Raw genomic sequence first — 6,000 nt, 5'->3', positions numbered from 1 at the left:
CAGAAAGGCACCGCTGAAGAGGGCCCCGCCGTGCAGAAAGACACCGCTGAAGAGGGCCCCGCCGTGCAGAAAGACACTGCTGAAGAGGGCCCCGCCGTGCAGAAAGACACCGCTGAAGAGGGCCCCGCCGTGCAGAAAGGCACCGCTCCGCTGGGCCCTTCCTGTCAAGCACCGCTCCGCTGGGCCCCGCCGTCTCAAGCACCGCTCCGCTGGGCCCTTCCTGTCAAGCACCGCTCCGCTGGGCCCCGCCGTCTCAAGCACCGCTCCGCTGGGCCCTTCCTGTCAAGCACCGCTCCGCTGGGCCCCTTCCTGTCAAGCACCGCTCCGCTGGGCCCCGCCGTCTCAAGCACCGCTCCACTGGGCCCTTCCTGTCAAGCACCGCTCCGCTGGGCCAGCCATCTCAAGCACCGCTCCGCTGGGCCCTTCCTGTCAAGCACCGCTCCGCTGGGCCCCGCCGTCTCAAGCACCGCTCCGCTGGGCCCTTCCTGTCAAGCACCGCTGGCCCATTGGCAGTCCTGGTTCTGTGTCGGGCAGGCCTTCACGTCGCACTCTGCCCACCATGCCTCCTCCATGACCAGTGGTCTCTGTAATCCACCTGATGGACTGTGGCTTTGCACTCCCCAGGATGTAACAGTGGGCAATCCACCCACTGTAGAGACTTGTGAGACTGTGGCTTTGCACTCCCCAGGATGGCAGAGTGGGCAATCCACCCACTGTAGAGACTTGTGAGACTGTGGCTTTGCACTCCCCAGGATGGCAGAGTGGGCAACCCACCCACTGTAGAGACTTGTGAGACTGTGGCTTTGCACTCCCCAGGATGGCACAGTGGGCATGGTGGACCCTTCGTGGATCTGGCGTCGTGGACTCATGTGGCTGAGGTGCCCCCCCTTCCCTTCCCCCTTGAGGTGCCTGTAGTTTTGTCATCTGATGCCCCAGCAGTGTTCTCCCCAACGGACTCAGGTCTCCTGTGTGGGCTTTGCCCATGTGTTGATACACTTTGGCCCACGGACAGTGGAAATTTAAGTGACTGTGCAGGACTTATTGCCTATGTTTATCGGTTTCGCAATGTTCTTACTTGATTTTTTACAATTCATTTTGCTATTTTACCATGACTTCAAAGAACCTCTGATATACATAAATGTTGTTTCTCACTTTAATTATGTCTTTGCATTATTCCGGGGGGTTTGGGTGGTGTCACTGTGACTTGGTGCTCTGCATTGGTGTGTAGATAGTTGGGGGGGGGGGGGGTCGCATATGTGTGTGCCCGTGAGCTTTCCTCCTCCCCCCTCCCCTGTGTCGTAGATGCAGTACTCACCGTTGTCGTCTGCGCCGGCGTTCGTACTCGTGGTAGATGAGCAGGTAGACAATAGCTGGTAGGATGTGTAATTCGGGCTCCATGCTGTCCTCCTTCCTCGTGGAGTGTGTATAGGTGAGCGTTTTCCCGTTCGTAGTCTGTTTCCGCCATGTTTTTATCGGCGGGGCTCCCGCCCCGGAAAAGGTGGCGGATTGGTGAGTTGTGATAGGGTGGACGGTACATTGTCTGCCGCCTGGCTGTTGGCGGTGACCGCCACGCTGTTTGTCTGTCCCGCCGTGGCGGTCGGAGTGTTAAAGTGGCGGCCTGTGTTGGCGGTTCCCGCCAGGGTCAGAATACCTTTTTTTTCACCGCCTGCCTGTTGGCGGGTTGGCCGCCGCTTTATCACCGACCGCCAGGGTTGGAATGACCCCCTTTGTGACAAGCTTCACCAGATTACTTTTGATATTCCAGTTTGTTGTCATGTTCAACAGGCAGCATCAAAAGTCAATGTAAAGTACATTTGATATTGTGTGCAGCTAATCCAGTAGGTTATATAACCACATGTGATAAAGTACAGTCTGTAGTCTTCTGTCGGGAAGCTATAAGAGCTTGTATTAAGAAATCCTTAGCAGTACCACCTTGACTGCTGAGATACAACAGTATTTACTTAAAAGTTGGACATGCACACTGTTTGTTGTTATGAAGCAATAGCAATCCATGCTCAACTGTGGCTTGCAGTTTCATATATATTTCCATTTGCTCATCATTTAGTTGTCCATTTAAATCTGCCAAACCAATTGTTTCCGGTCTTGCTTGCTCTATTGCAGTCTTCACCTCATTCATTGCAATAGCAGACTCATTTTCAATTATACGTTGTCCAAGGGGGTTATGACTTTAGGACCTCAACTTTGGCTGCTTTGTGAACTCTCTGTTGCTACTTCATTACCAATGATATCTTCAATGTCATTATTCTACATGTACTGGGCACTGACTGCTATCCTTTGTGGCATTGAGAGAGTTTTTATAGCTGTAAAACTCTCCTAGTAATTCAGATTCAGAAGGCCAAGATTAGAACAGCTGCAGACATGCCAGATATAAACACTTTATTTTTTCCTGCAGTCTGACAGCTTAGTTTTCTTTTGGTTAATTTGACTGCCTTTGCTAAGTCGCACCACACACCCATTGAAACCAACTACTGCACATTTTCCATCATCTACATTTTCTGTCATATTGTTTCTACATACGTAGAACTGGGGTACTTCATAGATGCAAACTTTTTAGGATGTGCACTCATTTTTGGATAGTAAAGGCCTCATTACGAGTCTGGTGGTCCATGGACTGCCAGTCTTGAGGTGGCACTCGGACTGCCACTGACAGGAGCGGTCTGATCGCCATATTATGACTGTGGCACAGCCACCACGGTCCGACCGCTGGCACTGCCAGCTTGCCGCCAGCCAATAGCCTGGCAGTGCCAGCGGTCTCAATCCACCAGGACAGCGCTGCAAGCAGCACTCCCCTCCGGATTACGACCCACGTTCCCACCAGCCTTTGCATGGCAGTCCCACTGCCATGCAAAGTCTGGCAGAAAGGGGATTTCGGGGCGCCTACCTTGGCACTTAGCATGGGCATTGCCGGGGACCCCATGGACAGCCCGTTGCCAAATTATGGGCAGTGAAAAGCTTGAAGGGTGCTGCTGCACCTGAGTATTCCGTTGGGCCAGCTGATAGAAACGCTGTATCCGCCCACTGGCCAAGCAGAACACTCATATTTAGGGCCATCGGTCAGAAAACTGGGGTGGCAATTTTCCATCCGAAAGAGGTTGGCGGACGGCCTCCGTTGCCCGAAAAACTCGAAATGAGGCCTTAAGCCTTCAACATGTTTGTTTTTATAAATATATGTATCTCTGGCTCAAATTTGTCAAGATATTGAATTCTGGAAAATACCTTCAAAACTCTGTTTCAAGTTGATGCCAAGTGTAGACTCACCCAAACAAATCCTCTCGACGCAGAATATAAATTAGGTGAACTCATTCAATCACACCATTCATAGGATCGATTTCCTTGTGTGAAAGCATCTTCAAACGTAGGGGCATATTTATGTCTTTAGTGGGGCTTGACAGTGCAGCAAGTCACCCTGCTACGCTGATGTGCTTCACAGGGAAAGAGGAGAAATGTGCTATGTTTATCCAATATGCCACATTCCTGTCCTTTCCTCTTGTGCTAGTGCCATTTCGGCAGCCTTGCACCAACACAGCCGTCCTTGCACCATGGCACAGAGTACCTGTGTTATAGACAGGGTTGTATTTGTGCAGAAAGGTGCCCCTTCCTGCACAAAAACAATTCTGAGAGGCGTCTTCCTCTTTCTATATGTGCTGCAGAATGAAAGAGGAAAAAATGAGAAAAAAATAAAGAAATTTCTCCTTGCTATGCCTCTCCTGGGGAGGCATATCTTTTTGACGTAATCCCATATTTAGCAGGTTTGGTAATTCTGGAAATGTGTCAAAAACCATGGGAGTTGAATGGAAATACTCCTGCAATGCTCTCAAAAGATGCAACAGCAAGCTACAAATCAACACACCTAACCTACCAGTTCCCCAAATATAAGGACATTTAATTTATTATTTTGCTCCTTTGAGTGCATGCAAACCAACACCTGCGGCCAAGGTGAAATCTTTTAAACTAAAGATAAAATACAATTTAGGACAAACGGTAGTCCACCACCACCAATAATATTTCAATGTCCAATTCCTTGATGTAGTCTTATACAAATCTTCTTTTTTTTCTTTTCTCTTTTCCAACACTACGTATATACATAGCAGCAACAGCCAACTCTTGCAATGCCCATGGAATGCTCTGGTTAGCACGTCTGACCTTAATAAGTAAACTTACATGGGGACGCAAATAGGTTGATGAACCTTTAGACTCATAATTAAGATGTTCCCACCATATTTCCAGTACTTGCAGATCAATAATCAATAATTAATCATTAACACCAATAATCAATGACATTAGTAATCAATAGAAGTCAGCAATCTTCACACACCATGACATTTCAGTCATGAATATCCACACCTTTTAGTAAAAGTTAGAATATTTATTTCCCTATATTAACAATGCTAAGGTCATGTAAAATAATCCCCAAATCAAATGATAAACATAAAGAAACAACACTGGCTGTCTGAATCTGCAAAAGAAACATAAGTGGTCATTACAACCCTGGCGGACGGTGTTAAAGTGGCAGGAAGACCGCCAACAGGTCGGCGGTAAAAAATTAGCAATTACGACTGTGGCGGAAACCGCCAACAAAGACAGCCACTTTAATACTCCGACCGCCATGGCGGTACAAACAAACAGAATGGCGGTCACCGCCAACAGACAGACGGGAGACAATGTACTGCCCACAGTATCACAACAGGCCAATCCGCCACCTTTTCCGGGGCGGATTCACTGCGGATAAAAACACGGCGGAAACAGGAATTCCGAAGGGAAAACGCTCACCTCTACACACCCCACGAGGACACCATGGACCCGGAACTCCAAATTCTACCTGCGATAGTCTTCCTGCTCCTCTACCAGGAGCACGAACGCCGGCGGCGAATACCACGGTGAGTACTGCACTCATGACACAGTGGAGGGGGGAGGGAAAAAACAGGGACATACACACGCAACACGCAACACCCCCACCCCCACCCACTACAACACACACACTAATGCATATTAATACATCACAGTTACACCCCCTAACTCCCCTGGAAGAATGCAAAGACAATAAAAAATGAGTGTAACCATTGTAATATATTAAAATCAAGTAGGCAAAAATTTATATATATACCATTTACAAAATATATACTAAGCATAGTAGTCCAGGTAGTGCTCCAATTAAGTCAATGGTACACTGGGCCCACATGGTATGGGCGAGGCCCACACAAGATCCCCGACCATGACGGAGAGAACACTGCAGGGGCATCAGACAGCAACTAAACAGGCACCTCAGGGGGAGGGGAGGGGGGGCACCTCAGCTGGTTGAGTGCACGATGCCAAATCCACGAGGGGGCCACATGCCCACTGTTCCATCCTGGGGAGTGCAAAGCCACAGTCTCTCAAGTCTCTACAGTGGGTGGCTTGCCCACTGTTCCATCCTGGGGAGTGCAAAGCCACAGTCTCTCAAGTCTCTACAGTGGGTGGCTTGCCCACTGTTCCATCCTGGGGAGTGCAAAGCCACAGTCTCTCAAGTGCATAACAGTCTCCACTGGTTCTGGAGGGGGCATGGTGCCCAGAGTGCTTCATCCTGCAAAGGACAGAGATAGTGGATGGATCTCTCCACTGGTTCTGGAGGGGGCATGGTGCCCAGAGTGCTTCATCCTGCTAAGGACAGAGGTAGTGGATGGATCTCTCCACTGGTTCGGGAGGGGGCATGGTGCCCAGAGTGCTTCATTCTGCCTGTGACGGACTCAGTAGCGTCAGTGCCCTTGGCGCTCATGGACCAGCGCTGCTTGAGGCGGCGGTGCCCTGTTCAGCGGTGCTTGAGACGGCGGTGCCCTGTTCAGCGGTGCTTGAGATGGCGGTGCCCTGTTCAGCGGTGCTTGAGGCGGCAGTGCCCTGTTCAGCGGTGCTTGAGATGGCAGTGCCCTGTTCAGCGGTGCTTGAGGCGGCGATGCCCTGTTCAGCGGTGCTTGAGATGGCGGTTTCCTGGTCAGCGGTGCTTGA

The sequence above is a fragment of the Pleurodeles waltl genome, chromosome 2_2 (genome assembly GCF_031143425.1).
Source record: "Pleurodeles waltl isolate 20211129_DDA chromosome 2_2, aPleWal1.hap1.20221129, whole genome shotgun sequence".
Lineage (NCBI taxonomy): Eukaryota > Metazoa > Chordata > Amphibia > Caudata > Salamandridae > Pleurodeles > Pleurodeles waltl.
Note: the sequence above shows the minus strand (reverse complement) of the source record.